We start from the raw sequence: 20,815 nt of genomic DNA on the forward strand, positions 1-20,815 counted from the left end.
AGTACAGTAATACTGCTGTATATGTCCAGTGAAACTGTCGTATAAATCCAGTCCAGTGAAACTGCCGTATAAATCCAGTCCAGAGGTACTGCCATATAAGTCCAGTGGTACTGCCATATAATTTCAGTGATACTGCCATATATGCCCAGTGGTACTACCATATAAATTCAGTGGTACTGCCATATAAATCCAGTCCAGTGGTACTGCCATATCAGTCCAGTGGTACTGCCATATAATTCTAGTGATACTACTGTATATGTCCAGTGGTACTGCCGTATAAGTCCATTGGTACTGCCGTATAGATTTAGTCCAGTGGTACTGCCGTATATGGTATATGTCCAGTGGTACTGCCATATATGTTCAGTGGTACTGCCATATAATTCCAGTGATACTGCCATATAAATCCAGTGGTACTGCCATATAAATACAGTCCAGTGGTACTGTCATATACAGTAAGTCCAGTGATACTGCCATATAATTTCAGTGATACTGCCATAAAAGTCCAGTGGTACTGCCGTATTTTTCCAGTCCAGTGATACTGCCGTATAAGTAAAGTAATACTGCCGTATATGTCCAGTGAAACTGCCGCAAAAATCCAGTCCAGTGAAACTGCCATATAAATCCAGTCCAGTGGTACTGCCATATTAGTCTAGCGGTACTGCCATATAATTTCAGTGATACTGCTGTATAAGTCCAGTGGTACTGCCGTATAAGTTCAGTGGTGCTGTCCTATACTGTATATATTATTACTCCAAATAAAGGGGCTATTATTATGTAATACAAATAATTTTTACAGAGTTTGCACTGTGTGGTGTAGAGGTAAGCTCTCCTGTGCCGCATTTGGAGGCTAAAATAGGGAAAGATCAAGAACCATGTCCTCCTAGTGCTGAAGCTGCTGCCATTGGTCTTGACATAGATGATGAAATGCCATCAACGCCGTCTGCCAAGGCCGATGCCCAATGTCATAGTAGAGGGCATGTAAAATCCAAAAAGCCAAAGTTCAGTAAATTGACCCAAAAAAATTAATTTAAATGATCTGAGGAGAAACGTAAACTTGCCAATATGCCATTTACGACACAGAGTGGCAAGGAATGGCTAAGGCCCTGGCCTATGTTCATGACTAGTGGTTCGGCTTCACCTGACAATGGAAGTCCTCATTCCACTAGAAAAATGTTAAGAGTTAAGCTGGCAAAAGCAAGGCAAAGAACTGTGCATTCTAAGATGATATCACAAAACCCCAAGGAGAGTCCAAGTGTGTCGGCGGTTGCGATGCCTGACCTTCCCAAAACCGGACGGGAAGAGGTGGCTCCTTCCACCATTTGAATACCCTCTGCAAGTGCTGGAAGTAGCACCCACAGTCCAGTTTCTGATATTGAAATTGAAGATGTCACTGTTGAAGTACACCAGGATGAGGATATGGGTGCTGCTTGCGCTGAGGAGGAAGTTGACGACAAGTATTCTGATGGTGATGTGGTTTGTTTAAATAAGGCACCGGGCGAGACAGTTGTTGTCCATGGGATGAATAAGCCCATTGTAATGCCTGGGCAAAATACCAAAAAAGCCACCTCTTCGATGTGGAATTATTTCTCTACAAATCCAGACAACAGGTGTCAAGCCTTGTGTTGCCTTTGTCAATCCGTAATAGGTAGGGGTAAGGACATTAACCACCTAGGAACATCCTCCCTTATACGTCACCAGCAGCACATTCATCAGAAGTCATTGTCAAATTCAGAAACTTTGGGTAAGAGCGTAAGCAGTCCACCGACACCTAAATCCCTTCTTCCTCTTGTACCCAAGCTTCTGCAAGCCACACCACCAACTCCATCAACGTAAATTTCCTCTTCAGTCAGGAACATCAGTAGTCCTGCAGGCCATGTCACTGGCATGACTGACGAGTCCTCTCCTAATCGGGATTCCTCCGGATGATCCTTGAGTGGTATGCCTACTGCTGCTGCGGCTGCTGACACTGCTGTTGTTGCTGCTGGGAGTCGATCGTCATCCCAGAGGGGAAGTCGGTAGACCACTTGTACTACTTCAACTAAGCAATTGACTGTCCAACAGTCCTTTGCGAGGAAGATGAAATATGTCAGCAGTCATCGTGTTGCAAAGCGGATAACTGAAGCCTTGACAGCTATGTTGGTGTTAGGCGTGAATCTGGTATCCGCCATTGGTGCAGTGGGATTTAGACAATTGTTGGAGATAGTGTGTCCCTGGTACCAAATCCCATCTAGATTCCACTTCACTAGGAAAGCTATTCCTGGACTGTACAGAGACATTAAGAAAAGTGTCCTTAATGTCCTGTAAAATGCAGTTGTACCCACTGTCCACTTAACCACGGACATGTGGACAAGTGGAGCAGGACAAACTAAGAACTACATGACTGAGACAGCCCATTGGGTAGACATATTGCCTCCTGCAGCAACATCAGCAGCGGCACCAGTAGCAGTATCTCATAAATGCCAACTCATTCCTAGGCAGGCTACGCTATGTATCACCGCTTTCCATAAGAGGCACACCGCTGACAACCTCTTATGGAAACTAGGGGACATCATTGCACAATGGCTTACCCCAATTAGACTCTCCTGGGGATTTGTGATATCGGACAACGCCACCAATATTGTGCGTGCATTACATAGGGGCAAATTCCAGCACATCCCATGTTTTGCACATACAATTAATTTGGTGGTGCAAATTTTTTTGCAAAATGACAGGGGTGTGTAGGAGATGCTGTCAGTGGCCAAAAAAATTGCGGGCCACTTTTGGAATTCAGCCACCGCATGCCGAAGACTGGAGCACCATCAAACACTCCTGAACCTTCCTTATCATCAGCTGAAGCAAGAGGTGGTAACGAGGTGGAATTCAACACTCTATATGTTTCAGATGATGGAGGAGCAGCAAAAGGCCATTCAAGCCTATACATTCACCTACAATATAGGCAAAGGCAGGGGAATGCACCTGACTCAAGCGCAGTGGAGAATGATTTCCGTCTTGTGCAAGGCTCTCGAACCCTTCGAACTTTCCACACGTGAAGTCAGTTCAGACAATGCCAGCTTGAGTCAGGTTATTCCCCTCATGAGGCTTTTGCAGAAGCAGCTGAAGAAACTGAAGGAGTAGCTAAGATGGAGCAATTCTGCTAGGTATGTGGGACTTGTGGATGGAGCCCTTCATTCGCTTTGCCAGGATTCAAGGGTGGTCAATCTGTTGAAATCAGAGCACTACATTTTGGCCACCATGCTCAATCCTAGATTTAAAGTCTACATTGTATCTCTCTTTCTGGCAGAAACAAGTCTGCAGAGGTTTACAGTCCTGCTGGTGAGACAGCTCTCAACTCAGTGGAACGTGACCCGTCAACAGCTCCTACTTCATTTTCTCCCACAACTTGGGCTGTGAGGAAAAGGATAAAATTTCCGAGCCCACCCACTGGCGGTGATGCAGGGCAGTCAGGAGCAAGTGCTGACGTCTGGTTCAGACTGAAGGACCTGCCAATGATTACTGACATGTCTACTGTCACTCCATATGATACTGTCACCATTGAAAGAATGGTGGATGATTATATGGGTGACAGCATCCAAGTATGTATACTGGCAGGAAAAAGAGGCAATTTGAAGGCCCTTGCACAAACTGGCTTTATTTTACCTAAGTTGCCCCCCTCCCCTTCCCCTCCAGTGTGTACTCAGAAAGAGTGTTTAGTGCAGCCGGTCACCTTGTCAGCGATCGGCGTAGGAGGTTTCTTCCAGAAAATGTGGAGAAGATGATGTTCATAAAAATTAATTATAAATTCCTCATTTAATACAAATACCAGCAATTGCCTCCAGAAAGTACACAGGGACCTGTGATGGTGGATTCCAGTGGGGACAAATTAATAATCTGTGAGGAGGAGGAGGATGTACATGCTGAAAGGGGTGAGGAATCGGCGGATGAGGATGACATATTGCCTCTGTAGAGCCAGTTTGTGCAAGGAGAGATGAATTGCTTCTTTTTTGTGGGGGGGATTAATTGCTTCTTTTTTGTGGGGCCCCAAACAAACCAATAATTTCAGCTACAGTTGTGTGGCAGACCCTGTCGCTGAAATTATTAGTTTGTTAAAGTGTGCATGTCCTGTTTATACAACATAAGGGTGGGTGAGAGGGCCCAAGGACAATTCCGTCTTGCACCTCTTATTTTTTTCTTTGCATCATGTGCTGTTTGGGTCGTAGTTTTTAAAAGTGCCATCCTGTCTGACACTGCAGTGCCACACCTAGATGGGCCAGGTGTTTGTGCCGCACACTTGTGTCACTTAGCTTAGTCACCCAGCGACCTTGGTGCTCCTCTTTTTTTTTCTTTGCATAATGTGCTCTTTGGGGCCTAGTTTTTAAAAGTGCCATCCTGTCTGCCACTGCAGTGCCACTCCTAGATGGGTCAGGTGTTTGTGCCACCCACTTTTGTTGCTTAGCTTAGTCACCCAGCGACATTGGTGCATCTCTTTTTTTTCTTTGCATTATGTGTTCTTTGGTTCCTAGTCTTTAAAACTGCCATGCTTTCTGCCACTGCCAGTGGCGTAACTACTGCCCCCGCAGTCCTCGCGGTGGCTTGGGGGCGAGGGGCTGCGGGGGCGCCACTGATTTAGTGCAGACTGACATGCGGACGAGCGTCCGCATGTCAGTCTGCGGTCTTGTTCTCTCCCCTGCTGTTAGGAGGGACATGGAGGGCACAGCGCACGCCTCCCTGTGTCCCTCCTGGGTCTCCGGCGGCTGCGGGTCTCATAAAGGAAGTGCCGTTCGTGAGCACTTCCTTTATTACAGTGACCCGAGGCCGCCGGAGACCCAGGAGGGACACAGGAGAGGCGCGCACTGTGCCCTCCGTGTCCCTCCTAACAGCAGGGGAGCGGCGGCGGCGGAGGAAGCGGGGGGGGGGGACGCACTGAGGGGGCATATCTGGCACTGGGGGCAAATTTGGCAAGGAGGGGGGGGGTGTTAATATCTGGCACTGGGGACATATATGGCACTGGGGGGAACATCTGGCACTGGGGACATATGTGGCAGGGGGGGGAATATGTGGCACTGGGGGGGCATATCTGGCACTGGGGGCATATATGGCACTGGGGGGAATATCTGGCACTGGGGGCAAATTTGGCAGGGAGGGGGGGGGGTTATTATCTGGCACTGCGGGGAATATCTGGCACTGGGGACATATGTGGCAGGGGGGGGGAATATCTGGCACTGGGGCATATGTGGCACTGGGGGGGAATATCTGGCACTGGGGGCATATATGGCACTGGGGGGGGGGAATATGTGGCACTGGGGGGGAATATCTGGCACTGGGGGCATATGTGGCACTGGGGGGGATATCTGGCACTGGGGCATATGTGGCACTGGGGGCATATATAGCACTGGGGGGGGGATATCTGGCACTGGGGGCATATGTGGCACTGTGGGGGAATATCTGGCACTGGGGGCATATGTGGCACTGGGGGGGTATATGTGTACCTGGCACATGGGGGGGGGCTATATTTGGCACTGGGGGCATGTGAGTACCTGGCACCGTGGGGGAATATCTGGCACTGGGGACATATGTGGCACTGGGAGCACAGCCCTAGCAACAAGGACTACCTCCTGGCAACGAGCATGACACCCAGTGCATGAAACCCCTGGCAACGAGCATGACACCCAGTGCATGAAACCCCTGGCAACGAGCATGACACCCTGAGCATGAAAACCCCTGGCACCGTGCATAGAACCAAGAGCATGAAACCCCTGGCAACGAGCATGACACCCAGCGCATGAAACCCCTGACAACGAGCAGGTAATTGAAAAGTAATTAGAAGCCTTACTGTAGGACTTAATGTGTAATGGGCATTACGGTGTGTGGCATAATGTATCACGGACATTGCGGTGTGTGTCATAATGTGTCACAGGCATTACGGTGTATGGTATACTATATCGCGGGCATTGTGATATGTGGTATAATGTCTCAGGGTCATTGCAGTGTGTGGCATAATGTATCACGGACATTGCGGTGTGTGTCATAATGTGTCAGGCATTACGGTGTGTGGTATACTATATCACGGGCATTGTGGTATGTGGTATAATGTCTCAGGGTCATTGCAGTGTGGTATAATATATAACGGGCATTGCGGTGTGTGGCATAGGGTATAACGGGCATTGCGATATGTGTCACAGGCATTACGGTGTATGGTATACTATATCACGGGCATTGTGGTATAATGTCTCAAGGTCATTGCAGTGTGTGGCATAATGTGTCACAGGCATTGTATGTTCTATAATGTATCGGGCATTGCAGACCAGTGTGTGGTATAATGTATCCCGGACATTGCAGTGTGTGTCATAATGTGTCACAGACATTGTATGTGCTATAATGTATCAAGGGCAGTGCAGTGTGTAGCATAATGTATAACGGGCATTGCGATTCCTGTCATAATGTGTCACAGGCATTATAGTGTGTGGCATAATGTGTCGGGGGCATTATGGTGTGTGCATATTGTGTCATGTGCATTATTGTGTGCGGCATAATGTCTAAGGGCCATTGCAGTATGTGGAATAATGTATACTGCGCATTACTATAAGGAGGAAAAATGACAAATAATGTAAGGGTCATGAATCAGGATTATTTTTCTTTCCTGTGGTGGCTAACGTCTGAGCGTGCAGGTTGCAAAACTGGGGTATAAGGTAGTCTTTTCCTGCAATGCCACGCCCATCCCAACGAAGCCACGCCCATTCCAACGAAGCCACACGCCCTTTTTGCAGCGCGCGCCGAAGGCGCGCGCATATTTACCCCTTTATTGCTCCCAATTATGGGGGATGGGGGGGGCGCCGAAGAATTTTTTGGCTTGGGGGAGATAAATTTCTAGTTACGCCACTGGCCACTGCAGTAATTAGTACACGAAAGAGATGTCCCGCACAGGTTGAATGATACAGACAAAACCTCAGTGAGGATATTTATCTGGTACCGACTATATAGAGGGTTAATTTCACACTATGGGGTATATTTACTAAGCTCTCGATTTTGACCGATTTGATGTTTTTTCATCAAAGTGTCATCTCGGGAATTTACTAAACTCAAATCTTGTCAGTGATGAGGGCATTCGTATTTTTTTGGTAGTCAAAGAAAAAAAATACGAAAGAACACACCATCGGTCAAACGCGGCTGTTTAGGTATAGAATTCGGTAATTTACTAAAAATTCTATTTCACAAACACTGCCGGCAATGGGGGTAATTCCAAGTTGATCGCAGCAGGAATTTTTTTAGCAATTGGGCAAAACCATGTGCACTGCAGGGGAGGCAGATATAACATGTGCAGAGAGAGATAGATTTGGGTGTGGTGTGTTCCATCTGCAATCTAAATTGCAGTGTAAACATAAAGCAGCCCGTATTTACCCTGCACAGAAACAAAATAACCCACCCAAATCTAACTCTCTCTGCACATTATATCTGCCACACCTGCAGTGCACATGGTTTTGCCCAACTGCTAAAAAATTTCCTGCTGCGATCAACTTGGAATTACCCCCAATAGCCAAACACTGCTGTGAAAAAATACAAATCGTAAAAAAAGCAGTTTTAAAAAAGACCTGCTTTTTTTTACCGTGTTCTGATAGTCATGCACGGATCCATGAGATCCGTGCATGTTTATCAGTGGGAAGGGGTGGGAAAGTGTTTAAAATCTGAATTTTTTTTTGTGTGGGGTCCCCCCTCCTAAGCAAAACTAGCCTCGGGCTCTTTGAGCCGGTCCTGGTTGAAAAAATATGGGAAAAAATTTGACAGGGGTTCCCCCATATTTATACAACCAGCACCGGGCTATGCGCCCGGTCCTGGTGCAAAAAATACGGGGGGAAAAAAGCGTAGGGGTCCCCCATATTTTTTGAACCAGCACCGGGCTCCACTAGTCAGAGAGATAATGCCACAGCCGGGGGACACTTTTATCTTGGTCCCTGCGGCCCTGGCATTAAATCACCAACTAGTCACCCCTGGCCGGGGTACCCTGGAGGAGTGGGAACCCCTTAAATCAAGGGGTCCCCCCCTCCGGCCACCCAAGGGCCAGGGGTACAGCCTGAGGCTGTCCCCCGCATCCAAGGGTGGCGGATAGGGGGCTGATAGCCAAGTGTAAAAATAAAGAATATTGTTTTATGAGTAGAACTACAAGTCCCAGCATGCCTCCCCCGCAAGCTGGTACTTGGAGAACCACAAGTACCAGCATGCGAGGGAAGAAACAGGCTCGCTGGTACCTGTAGTTCTACTGCAAAAAAAATACCCAAATGAAAACATTACACACACACACCGTGATAGTAAAACTTTATTACATACATGCATACCGACACACACATACTTACCTATGTTGACACGAAGCAGTGGGTCCCATTCTCCAAGTAGAATCCACGGGTTACCTGTCAATAAAATTATACTCACAACAATCCAGTGTAGCTCTGTCCTCTTCTACTTGTAATCCTCGTACTTGGCAAAACAATAAAACGCTAAACCAGGACCATGCACTGAAAGGGGTCCTATGTTTACACATGGGACCCCTTTCCCCGACTGCCAGGACCCCCCGTGACTCCTGTCAAAGAGGGTCCCTTCAGCCAATTAGGGAGCGCCACGTCTTGGCACTCTCCTGATTGGCTGTGCGCTCCTGAGCTGACAGTCAGGATGCGCACTGAGGATACAATGTAGCGCATAGGCGCTCCATTGTATCCAATGGTGGAAACTTTGCGATCAGCGGTTGAGGTTACTCGTGGTCAACCGCTGACAGCAAAGTTCCCACCATTGGATACAATGGAGCGCCTATGCGCTACATTGTATCTTCAGTGCACAGCCTGACTGTCAGCTCAGGAGCGCACAGCCAATCAGGAGAGTGCCAAGAGGTGGCGCTCCCTGATTGGCTGAAGGGACCCTCTTTGACAGGAGTCATGGGGGGTTCCGGCAGTCGGGGAAAGGGGTTCCATGTGTAAACATGGGACCTCTTTCAGTGCGTGGTCCGGGTTTAGCATTTTATTGTTTTGCCAAGTACGAGGATTACATGTAGAAGAGGACAGATCTACACTGGATTGTTGTGAGTATAATTTTATTGACAGGTAACCCATGGATTCTACTTGGAGAAGGGGACCGACTGCTTTGTGTCAACATAGGTAAGTATGTGTGTGTCGGTATGCATGTATGTAATAAAGTTTTACTCTCACGGTGTGTGTGTACTGTTTTTATTTGGGTATTTTTTTTGCAGTAGAACTACAGGTACCAGCGGGTCCATTTCTTCCCCCGCATGCTGGTACTTGTGGTTCTCCAAGTACCAGCTTGCGGGGGAGGCTTGCTGGGACTTGTAGTTCTACTACAAAAAACAATATTCTTTATTTTTACACTTGGCTATCAGCCCCCCATCCGCCACCCTTGGATCGGGGGCTTCACCCCTGGCCCTTGGGTGGCTGGAGGGGGGGACCCCTTGATTTAAGGGGTTCCCACTCCTCCAGGGTACCCGGGCCAGGGGTGACTAGTTAGTGATTTAATGCCAGGGCCGTAGGGACCAAGATAAAGTGTCCCCCGGCTGTGGCGTTATCTTTTTTTTAAAGGTGCACAATGAAGCCCTGCACGGATCTCACAGATCCGGAAGAGATTCATTGTGTTAATGTCGGCAGTGTTTTACTATTCACTCCCGTAAAACACTGGCCGAAAATACGAATGACATCGACATCGGAAAACTCGAAAATGCAGAATACGACAGCATAGTAAATGAGGCGTAAAATATTCAGAAAGTTGCAAATTCACACATTCTATGTCATTCGTGTTTGAACTTTAACCTAATTCAGAAAAATATGAATTATAGTAAATATACCCCAATGTGTAAATATAAGGTCGGTGGTGCTCCCAGAGTCAGTAAAGGTTACATGGAAAAAAAAGAAAAAAGATAGACTCTATGGGGGTAATTCCAAGTTGATCGCAGCAGGAATTTTGTTATCAGTTGGGCAAAACCATGTGCACTGCAGGGGAGGCAGATATAACATGTGCAGAAAGAGTTAGGTTTGGGTGGGTTATTTTATTTCTGTGCAGGGTAAATACTGGCTGCTTTATTTTTACACTGCAAATTAGATTGCAGATTGAACACACCACACCCAAATCTAACTCTCTCTGCACATGTTATATCTGCTCCTCCTGCAGTGCACATGTATTTGCCCAACTGCTAACAAAATTCCTGTTGCGATCAACTTGGAATTACCCCCTATGTTGGGGCACTCTGTGCTTGTAAAGTTAAATGACGATAAAATTTAACTTTCAATGAGTTTCTGTTAAAATAAATTGTGACAATCTTTAAACTATGTTCAATAAACAATATACAAGAATAGCTTGCGTTGGTGAAAATGTATATTTATCTTGTTTTCTTTATAAATTTTCAGTATTGTGGGAAAGAAAGCCTATCAGTCTGTGTGCTTTTCCTGGCTTCTTATTCCCAAAATGGTATCCTGTAAAATGATCTATATACTGTTAAATAAAAAAAGATAAAATATGATTTAGTTGCCTTATGTGGTTCTTAATCACCATCTGTTCTTAAATAGTTACAAAGGTGTCCCCATAGGCTTTTTATTCAGCAGAATATGTAATGACCGCTATTCTGCTTAGAAAGGGTATTGACGCTTTGCAATTTCAGAAGTAGACAGATAGAACACAGGTTATAATTAGTATTCACAGATATCAGAAACAAAATTATTTTTTAGTTATGATATAGAAAAATGTAGAAGAAGAGGAACTCTTCCTTATGCTGTTTAGCAAGTGTGTTTACTGCACCTGGTATTCCTTGGTAGTCTCCCGGGCAAGTACTAACCAGGCCTACCAAAGATTTGCTTCCAAAATCAAACAAGATTGGGCGTATCCAGTGGAGTGTGGCAGTAATCTGCTGAATGAGAGAGTACTTGTTCCTTGAAAAAGGAAAGTGTACTTCTGCTGTCCAGGGAAGCCTGTGTACCTGTCTGTCTCTACTGGATGAGAGAGCACACATGCACAGATGTGTAAGAGTAGTAAGTATAAGAAATAATGGAAAGAAGGGGATTGATACCCTGGTGATCTTAATCTATTGGATTAAGAAAGGAATAGTCATAAGCCCAGTACCCACGGGCCGATCAAGGAGAGATGCGTGCTGAGCGAACCGCTCAGCACACATCTCTCCTGCCGCTCAGCACAGCGCGATCTGTGCTGAGCGTGCGGGGGGAGACGGGGGGGGCCGCTCACTTCACCCAGCGGGTGAAGTGAGCGACCCGCTAGATTGGCCTGCATGCAGGCCAATCTAGCAGCGGCGATAGCGATGTGCGGGGCCGCGCATCGCTATCGCCGAGGGGGCTACACACGGAGCGATCCTGCCGATATTCTAAGCAATCTAGTCAGATTGCTTAGAATATCGCTCCGTGAGTACCCCCCTTAACTGTTTGACCAGTTTGCAGATTTGTAGTTTAGCAAATCACATAAGATAGGTAACCATTCGTAGTCCTTGCAGATAGATGTAGTTCAGCAAATCACATACAAATGGGTAAATGGGTTACCATTCATGGCCCTTGCAAGAAACTTGGCAGCAAACTACAAAAAAATAATATCAAGATCTTACTATGGTAAACCAATAACTGACATCACATATTGCAAAGAAAAAGTACAAAGGGGCAATTCCCTTTAGGGGAGGCACATGAACCTCCAGCTAATATAGATATAAAAGTGTTTCAATATATCTTGTTTGTGTGTTAAATAAATTCAGCACAGTAATAAGTAAAAAAATCCCCAATAAGCAGGTTTTCTAGCATATTACCAGTATATAAGAATAGTAAGCTTAAATAAATATTTGACAGCCCAAGTGGGCGCTTACGTAATCAGGATACCACATAGAGTGGGTAGGGGCTGCGCGCTGCCCAATTCCTTTACTAGACGGACCGTTTCACCAAATGTAGGCTTGTTCACTGGTGTTCACTCCTTGGGGTAAATTTACTAAGATTGGAGTTCTGTTTAAGATGGGATGTTGCCCATAGCAACCAATCAAATTCCAGGTATTATATTCTAGAAGGAGCTAGATAAATGAGAAATAAAATCTTATTGGTTGCTATGGGCAACATCCCATCTTACATAGAACTCCCGTCTTAGTTAATTACCCCCCTAGATGGGCTATGTGTTTGTGCCGCCCGTTTGGGTCGCTTAGCTTAGTTATCCAGCGACCTCGGTGCAACCTTTTGGCCTAAAAACAATATTGTGAGGAGTGAGGGGTTCAGAATAGACTGGAAATGAGTGGATATGAATGTCATTGAAGTTAATAATACCGTAGGACCAAAATTACTCCCAAATTCTGTGATTTTAGCTGTTATTATGTTTTTTTTAAAAATCATTCAGATCCAAAACCAAAACCAAAACTCGAAAGGATGGTTTTGGCAAAACCAATACAGATCCAAAACATGAGCGAGAATCCAGATCCAAAACCAAAACACAAAACACGAAAAGTGCCCGCCGCACATCTCTAATATATATTTGGGATACCGTATATATCTAGGAATTATATAATAATTATTAAAACTACTCAGATATCCAAAACCAAAAGAAATTTCGCCTCATTTTAAAAGTTTATGTAATTTTGTCCATTATTACTATATGTTTTTTCTGCACATGACAAAAAAATACAGCCATAAAAAAGAGTGATTTACACTTTTACTGAGAGCCACCCACAAAATTGGCTGTTACATACCAAATAATTTTTGTATATCATTATATATCAAAAAGATTGCTTGCTGTGCAACATTCATGTTTTGTTTACAGTATCACAACGTACAGTATGTCTTGATTTTGTGTACCTGTATAAAGCATCAAGTGTCGTGATGTATAGAAACCACACCTGTTTTTAATGCATACCAATAACAGATTTTTCTGATGTTTTAACTACATAAATTCTTCATTTTTCCTTTTCTTTCCTTGTTGCCAGTTACATTTATAACGTCGGGGTGCACCACCAACAGAGTTATTAGACTAACCCATTTGGAGTATAACTGTATAACGTTGGTTCTTTATATGGTACCTGATATTTAAATAACACTAATTTAGAAAAGTGGGTAAGTGCGGAACCCCCCCTCTCTTGTAACACTGTCAAAATGAACCTGGGGGCTACTAGACGTGTGTCTAAAATGACAGTTCAGTGTACTCTGCTGCGCATGGGGCTCTGAATCGGTTAGTCTGTATATTAGCTGGTGGTCATGATAATGTAACTCAAGTGTTTATTTTACATCTGCCAGAGGGCAGGTATAAATACATGCTAATGAGGAAGATTCGGTGTAAACCAGCTCATATCCTGCCAATCTGGAGTTATACACAGTGACAGATATACAGTACACTATTTGTGTATGTGCTTTTATAAATTAACAATCAGGCATCAGAACCTATATAGTAACACTACATGCGTTATCTGCATGGGTTTATGGACCTGCTAGCACTCAGTAATTACCACAAAATGTACTCTTTATTATATGCAGGAATCAATAATTACAATTGTAAATAACAATTATACTGAACTGATAATGCAATAATAGAAATTATAGGCGCATGGCAAGAAGCTGTGTATATGACAGAGGTAGATACAGTACCCTAAGGTTAGATATGAAAATGTTAAACAGCAGCAGTGCTATTATGTACGTCTCCAATCCCACACCACAGGGGCTAGATTTACTAAAGCTGGGTGCACACTAGACGATATGTGGTCCGATGCAGCAAATTGGAGTGCATCGTCTAGTGTGTACCCACTATGTCACTGAAAATATGCGCTCCCACAGATCGTCAGCAACATCCTCTGTCGGTCCTACATGCTTGGCTGATGAGTGATGTCATTAGTGAGGGCCATGGTACCGAATGCAGCATGGCTGCTGAGGTCGCTCCATCTCTGCCCCCGCCAGGTCCCATCGTGCATGATGCCGCTGGATACACACATCACAAAGTTCATACTGAACTTAAGAATCGTATTTGGTAATCGTATACAGTATTTGCTAATTTTTTAAAACATGGACAGATACGAAAGCCAAATATGGGAGTGTTGCATTGATTCAAACTTCATAACACTTGTGAAATACAATCAAATATACCATCGACCAATATCGAAAGTACTTTCCATAGGAACCCACAGTACACTTATACCCCTTTCACACAGCCCAAAATTTCCCGGGTTAAAACACATGAACGCGCATCAACCGGGAAATTACTCAGTGTGAAAGGGTACAGGGACAAAATCCCGGGATTTCTGTCCCCGCATTTCAACCCTGCAATCGACCAGGGTTGGTCCCGGGATCTTCCCTGGAATCTGGACAGTGTGAATGGTGCAGGGACATGTCCCACCTTCCCGGGTTGCCTCTGCTGATGCTGATTGTCTATTCAGGGCACTTCTTGGTCTTATGTTTTTTTCTGAGACGCCCATTTTCAGAAAATGAAGGGCCATCCCGGGTTCAGTATGAAAGGTGCAGCCCCGGGATGTCTCGGCTCCAAATGCTGGTATAAACGGACCCAATCAGGGAATGTCCCTGCATGAGCCCGTGGCAGAATTCCCGGGTTTAGGCCCTGCATTTCTGGTGTGAAAGGGGTATAAATGTAACCAAGAATCGAGTTTGCAAACACACCTGAGAAGTAGGCAGACTCAGGCCAAAGTACACTTTACAAATAGTTGTCCCCCTGAGCAGCATGTTTTGAAAAGCCTGCACAGATCAGTGTGATCAGTATGATCAGTGAGATCCGTGTGATCGTTGTGATCAGTGAGATCTGTGCAGTGCTTCTCTGCATAACCAGCCCCAGGCTCTTTGACCCAGCTCTGGTTCAAAAAATACATAGGACAAAGGGGGTAATTCTGAGTTGATCGCAGCAGCAAGTTTGTTAGCAATTGGGCAAAACCATGTGCACTGCAGGGGGGGCAGATATAACATGTGCAGAGAGAGATAGATTTGGGTGGGTTATTTTGTCTCTGTGCAGGGTAAATACTGGCTGCTTTATTTTTACACTGCAATTTAGATTTCAGTTTGAACACACCCCACTTAAATCTAACTCTCTCTGCACATGTTATACCTGCCCCCCTGCAGTGCACATGGTTTTGCCCAACTGCTAACAAATTTGCTGCTGCGATCAATTCAGAATTAGTCCCATAATGCATAGAGGCCCCCCTTATTTAATGAACCAGCACCAGATTCTTGGAACTAGACCTCATTCTTAAATTATGGTGGAAAAATGTGTAAGGTTTCCTTGTAAAAGAAATATTAAAATATCAACAGTACAGAAAGTAACATTTTAATACATACACTCACCTTGCCCCTGCCACCAGCTGATCCCCTTCTCCAGTAGCATCCCAGGGCAATTAAAAGTAAAAATAAAACAAATCTCCTGATGCATGCTGAACATAGAAGAACTATATGTGTATACACATAAAGCTTTTCTCTGCAAGTGATGGGACCCTTGCAAGTGACAGGATCCACCAGCTGTCGATACCATGGTAACAGGGCACTGTTTGGCTGTAAGTGGCTGACTCTCAGCCAATCCACTCTTCCCTGTAGACTTCAATGGGCCTATTGAAGTCTATGGAGAAGTGCAAATTGACTGAGAGACAGCCACACACAGCCAATCAGGGCCTGTAATGGCAATGACTATACAAGTGATGGAAACCATCACATATAGCTCCTCTGTGTCCGGCATGGATCAGGAGATCCTTTTTTTTATTTTTAGTGGCCATGGGATGCTGCTGGTGAAGAGGTCTAACCTACGCAAATGTTAGGCGAGTATGTTTTTTGTTTTACATGTAGCTGGATTCTACTGGAGAAGAGGACCGAACGGCAGTGGGTGCAAGTTGAGTACACAGTATATGAGAGTGAGTGTATGTATTAAAGTTCACTAAGGTGTGTGTATACTGTTGTTACATTAATAACTCTTTTACAGGGGGACTATATGTTGGGCTGTTTCTAGACAATTTCACTCCCAGTGCGAACAGTATAAAAATGTGCCCCCTCAATAGACAATCTAAAATGTGCCCCTGATATACAGTACATACAGCAGACTATTTTGCACGCGCCAAAGGCACGCGTGTTCCTGGAAAAATATATAAAAAAATCTGGTGGCTCTGTTAATGGGTTAAATGAACCTGCTGCGGCTCCTTTCAGAAAGAGGGTTGCTGTTACCCAATTATGTCAATTATGAAAAAGAGGAAAGAGAAGAAAAGAGTGTAAAAGATATATAACCACAATATTTAATCCTATAACCTGTTTAAAACAAATTGCATATGCATAACACACACAAAAAAGGCCCATAAAATTGCAATAAAAATAAAATTAAAATAGATTAAAAAAAAGTGGGATATCCAGTGGCAAAGATTTGCTTAATGTCAAACTGATGTCTCTGACAAAAGACCACTTTTGAACATTCCTTCCTGACAAGAATTGGTGCAGGACCAGAGTCATTACATGTGATTAGTAGGTTTCCAAGGGAATGTTACATTGAAAACATTGTCTCTTCTCTTTGGAAGATATAAATGGTAATGAATCACCTGGTAAGACGGCAACACAGTATCGACTTTACCACGGGCTCTGGGAGCCTGAATTACTCACAGTGCTGTAAACAAGGCGTTTGTATAATAATGGTGATGAAGGGAATCAGGGCTAGATGCATCATCGCTTGGAGAGTGATAAAATGGAGAGTGAAAAAGCACCAGCCAATAGGGTGCTAACTACCATGTCACGGGCTGTGTTTGAAAAATGGCAGTTTGGAGCTGATTGGCTGGTACTTTTTCACTCTCCATTTTATCACTTTCCAAGCGATGATGCATCTGGCCCTCAGTCTTAGTCCTCATTATCCTGTCTGCATTTGGAATGCGCTGAATATTTCGTCCAGCCGGCCGGCTGCTGACTCATAGTCTGAATAGCAATCTGTATAATGTGTGACGTCTGGGATCCGTGCAGCAATGGAGTCAATGGTAAGATCGATGTATTCCACTGGTACTCAGGGTAACTACCCAAACATGGTTGCCGCAGACCTGGAGATGATCACTGTTCTCTGACGCGTTTCTCGGCTCTGTAGATGCAGTCGTTTCCTCAGAGGGTATAGTGAAAAGTGAAAAAAAAACAAGTGCTCCCAGCAATGGGGGTGAGATTTCACTGTAATGGGTGTGGTCTCACCAAAATTGGTGTGGCCTCTCAGGAAAAGATTACCTTACACCCCAGTGTTTGACCCTGCACCAACAGATCTCCACCATATTAAGCACCACACAGTAATGCCCTTTGCACCATGGCCCTCATTCCGAGTTGTTCGCTCGGTATTTTTCATCGCATCGCAGTGAAAATCCGCTTAGTACGCATGCGCAATGTTCGCACTGCGACTGCGCCAAGTAACTTTACTATGAAGAAAGTATTTTTACTCACGGCTTTTTCTTCGCTCCGGCGAACGTAATGTGATTGACAGGAAATGGGTGTTACTGGGCGGAAACACGGCGTTTCAGGGGTGTGTGGCTGAAAACGCTACCGTTTCCGGAAAAAACGCAGGAGTGGTCGGAGAAACGGTGGGAGTGCCTGGGCGAACGCTGGGTGTGTTTGTGACGTCAACCAGGAACGACAAGCACTGAAATGATCGCACAGGCAGAGTAAGTCTGGAGCTACTCTGAAACTGCTAAGTAGTTAGTAATCGCATTATTGCGAATACATCGGTCGCAATTTTAAGAAGCTAAGATTCACTCCCAGTAGGCGGCGGCTTAGCGTGTGTAACTCTGCAAAATTCGCCTTGCGACCGATCAACTCGGAATGAGGGCCCATATTTTGACCCCTGCACCATATTATGCCACACACCACAATGCCCATGATACATTATGCACTAGGGCTTCTAATTACTTTTAAATTACCTACTCATAATCGTTTCATGCTCTAGGTTCCATGCTTGTTGCCAGGGGTTCCATGCTCCTGCTCTAGGTGTCATGTTCATTACCTGGGGTGTGTAATGCTCATTGCAAGGAGTAATGCTTGTTGCCAGGGGTAATGGCTCTGGGTGTCATGCTCATTCCCAGGGTTGCGTAATGCTCATTGCCCGCCACTAGAAATGACACAGACTATAGGTACCTGTGGGCCCTTAATGCCCTGCATGATGGTACATGTGGTTTTCCAAGTAATGTCACGCAGGGGAGGCTTGCTGGGACCTTTAGTTCTCCTGTATAAGACAATTTTATTTTACTCTAACTTCATCCTAGCCTTGTGGGATCGTCAGGAGGAGGGAACCCTTTATTGGGGGGGTCTCCAGTTTTAGGTATCCCAGGGCTGGGGTGACTAGTTGGGTGGGATGGATGCTTTGGTTAGGGAACACCATCAGTGAGTCCCCTGGCTGTGGCCTTACCCCCCCCCCCCCTACTAATATGAGCCTGGTGCTAGTCCTGTAAATACAGGGGGCACCTATGCAATGCCACCGCATCAACCTGTAGTTTGCTACTAGTCATCATCATCAACAATGTGCACTATACAAGGTGCCAAGATATGTATTTTTGCTTACATGCAGACCAATATGGCCTGCTGCATAAACATGCCTTCATTGAACTTTGCACTTGTGAGAAGGTCCCCATGCCTCCTCTTTGGTAGAAAGTGAGATGCAACTGATATACATACGACTGCATTGAGCACGCAGAGTAGGAATTCAAGATACACTCCACAAACAGGCATACTGTACGTTCAACTCTAAATCAGCCTCTACAGAAATCAGTTAATGGTGGTATAGTATTTACTACCTACTGTATTCATAGAGGTGCACAAACATGATGCAATTGAACTTTGTCCCCGTCACATCAACATAAAGTCTCATTACACCTACTGTGGTGTTATCTACTCAGAGGACAAGAATAGTACACATCTCTTATGATGTCTCATTTGCCATTTGCCAATGGACGGGACATTTTTAAACTAGATGCAAATACTGGTTACAGGACAGCACGTAAATCTAATTACAAAAATGTGGGATTTTGAATTTTGGATAATGGATACTCAACTTGTATATAATTTTATAGTAAGCCCAAACTAACATCTAACTATTATAATGATAAAATAAAAAATGCTTTATTCAAATATCCTCACTTCAATAAATAGATATCAGGATTCAATCTCTTGATGAACCATTTATGAGATCTTGCATCCATCTTATTACAGCTCTCTGTAAGCAATTCCTGGCACAAACTGAGTTATCAAATGTTTGTGGCCTCATTCTTTGCAATGCTTGTAAATATCTTGTGTGATAAAGTATTTCTAACTAGTACTGTAGGCTAATATTTTTTCTTTTTTTTTTAATTTACACCTTTCAACAAGTCTTTAACATAACCACCTGCTAACATATCCCACGGGGTAAAAGAAGATATTTCTAGTAGTCCATCAGCATTAACATCTGTCAGATACAAGTAAGAAAAAAATGTGTCATTTTCTCCTCTTATATACATCTTTTCATGTCTGACAGGGCTCAACGGGAGATGTTCTCTTTGATATCCTTTGTGCCCCAGGCTCCTTTCATACTTTCTTTTATGAAAACAACACCTGGTCAGATTGAATAAAAAGAATAGAGGGAAAAAAATACTAAAAACAAAGTGTATGGACGTCACACAAGCAAGTAAAATTATTCATAATGAATAATAACTGTCGTAAACCTAGTCAAGGCATGTTCAAGGGTTACTGCTTTAGGATTTAGTTGTAGAATTGAACAGTACTGATTTAATCTACATGTTTGATAATGTTTAAATATTTTTATACATATTTTATTTCTAAGGCAGTAGCCTGGGTTGATGGTCCAGGACAAATGAAAATGTAATAAATGTAATAAGCAGCACCAGAACTTGTGGCTTCCAATCATAAAATATGTGGACAAACAGAAGCAAATCCTGTCCCTTACCACATGGCTGAACCTAAGGATGACATATAAACTCAATCTACTTGATTTAATATGTTTTTCTGAATTATACAATAAGAAACATTAGGCTTAAGGGTGCCATGAAAAAAATTCTCATACTCTACATATTCAAAAAGATTTGGGAACCACTGAGGATGTTGTGTGTAAGAGAAAGAATTTGCATTCTTAGGAATAATTTAGAAGTTTTAATTCATATTGTAGTTAATCTGGAGCAATCATTGTTGTAGTATGTTTCATGGTATGAATAGTAACCACATTATTTTGCAAATATCAAAAGAATTGAATTTTTAAGGTTCCTTTTAGACATATCTCAGTGGAGCTTCCTTGCAGATTATTAATGTATGTTTGAGCAACTTTTTGAAATTGATCTTCATATTTTGCATGTTCGTGTGTCCAGAGATTTTAAGAATGCGCAACTGTCAATCAGATTGTTTAATTATTTCCCCTTAGCCTGCATCAAATAAATAAGGAGGAGATATATCTAACCTTCTACAAAAAATAAACTTGGAGATGCTTCCCATAGCAACAAATCAGAATCCAGCTATCATTTTATAACATGTACTAGACAAATGATAGCTAGCATCTGATTTGTTGCTATGGGCAACACCTCCACTTGCACTCTTTTAAAGCTCCCCCAAAGTTACTATATTGAAACAGAGGCAAGTAAGAAATAAAATATACATTTTATTATAATGGAAAGAGCATGCTCTTCAATCAGCACAACAGAGTAATATTGCGTGTGGCTCCCATCATGCTGTTGTGGGAATTATGTAGGACAAGGGACTAATATATTGTGCAGTTCTAAAAACAATTTGTGCTCAACTGTAGTAAACTCCAAATCTGTGGAGTTCTTAGAACTATTTTATCAAAACTACAGCGGTAATATCCCTCCAATCAGGGCTCAGCACACCATCCTCTGACCCCCTGTGATTGAGGC

The 20,815-nt window shown here is 44.0% G+C and overlaps 1 protein-coding gene across 1 annotated transcript in view; it reads left to right on the forward strand.

Moving 5' to 3' along the window:
• KERA (keratocan) overlaps window positions 1–20,815 on the forward strand; it is a 71,696-nt gene that overhangs the window by 38,992 nt on the left and 11,889 nt on the right. The window lies entirely within an intron of this gene.

This window comes from Pseudophryne corroboree, chromosome 6, assembly GCF_028390025.1.
Source record: "Pseudophryne corroboree isolate aPseCor3 chromosome 6, aPseCor3.hap2, whole genome shotgun sequence".
Classification (NCBI taxonomy): Eukaryota; Metazoa; Chordata; class Amphibia; order Anura; family Myobatrachidae; genus Pseudophryne; species Pseudophryne corroboree.